Source organism: Myotis lucifugus, unplaced genomic scaffold (genome assembly GCF_000147115.1).
Source record: "Myotis lucifugus unplaced genomic scaffold, Myoluc2.0 scaffold_2414, whole genome shotgun sequence".
NCBI lineage: Eukaryota > Metazoa > Chordata > Mammalia > Chiroptera > Vespertilionidae > Myotis > Myotis lucifugus.
Genome location: NW_005873462.1, coordinates 4,009 through 5,306, shown reverse-complemented (window position 1 = coordinate 5,306; position 1,298 = coordinate 4,009). Strand labels below are relative to the sequence as shown.

The following is a 1,298-nucleotide window of genomic DNA, read 5'->3' as shown; positions in this document are numbered from 1 at the left end:
CAAGGTACGTGCCCTTGACCGGAATTGAACCTGGGACCCTGCGTCCGGAGGCTGATGCTCTATCCATTGAGCCACACGGGCCAGGGCTGGAGACGGTTTCTGTAGAAGGTGGTTCCCGGGGAGCGTTGTCTGCGCCCGGATGGGGCTGCGCGGTCAGCAGCCGATTGGTGGAAGTTACCGCAGTGCTCCTGCCGTAGCACGCGTCTGAGCAGTAAAGCCAGTGTGTCCCCCATCGGCCCTGCACACGCGTGACCCCAGAGCTGCGGGTGAGCCAGGTCAGCCCTGCCGGGGGGACCGAGCCTGCCCATCTGGAGTGAAGCTGCCGCCCGGCCCCCGGGAGCACGTCCCCCAGGCCCAGCCCGGGAGCCGGGGCGTGGGCGTCCTTGCGTCCGTTCCTTCCCGAGTCTAATCTGCTGCTGGCGGTGAGCTCCCCTCACGCGGCTGTGCCGGACGGTGTCCTCCTGATTCTTTCCCTACGAGGCTGCCCGCCCGGCAGGGACCCGGGGCCCTGCTTCCCGTGTTCTTGTTGCCTGGCCGCCACCTGCCGGCACCTGCCGTCTGGGACCAGCGTTTCATGGTGATGACTGTGACCGTCACGACCAGGATCCTGAGCTACAGGAACGGCGTGGGGTGTTCCCCACGGCCCTGACCAGGGAGGCGGCTGATCCGGGAGCTCTCCTCCGTCTGGGCGGCCCTTTGTCAGAGCTTCTCCCCACAGGTGTGAGCGGGGCTGTGGGCGCAGTCGCTCTCGTCACACGGGGCGGCCCGCGTGGGGCAGGTGCTTCTGTGTGAACTGGGCCCGTCGCTTTGCCGCTTTAATTTACTCACCACAGTGAGCTGAGCTGTTTCTTTGGTTGAGCTTTTCCTGTAAACAGGCTTTTCTCTTATCCTTGTACGTGAAAAGGAGAGAGTTTTGTGTGTTTTTAAATATGGAACACGTCACGGATTTGCATGTCATCCCTGCGCAGGGGCCATGCTGATCTCTTATCGTTCCAGCTTTAGTAGACGTGCTGCGAAGCGAGCGCACAGGGGTGTTAAAAGGGATTTCCTAACCCGTACAGCGCAGCTGCTTTCAAATAAAGCACAGACCAGCGTTGACGCTCAGCCTCACTAACGATCCGCGTGTGGACCAGGTTTCTGGCGAGGAGCCATGAAACATGACAGTGGTGGCGGCTTCATCCTGTGGCTCCACCTCAGCCGTCAGGAACCCTCGCCGCAGCCTGAGAGGCAGGAAGGAAGGGTGGTCCCTGGGCCGCCCACGGGGGACCCGAGACCCAGGCACCCTTGTCACCAAGTAG

At 62.6% G+C, this 1,298-nt stretch overlaps 1 non-coding gene across 1 annotated transcript; it reads right to left on the bottom strand.

Annotated features, from left to right (window-relative positions):
• Nucleotides 1-923: 923 nt before the first annotated feature.
• LOC111824567 lies at nt 924-1,025 on the bottom strand. The gene has a single exon (XR_002827674.1). It is a non-coding gene; the product is annotated as a U6 spliceosomal RNA (small nuclear RNA).
• Nucleotides 1,026-1,298: the final 273 nt, after the last annotated feature.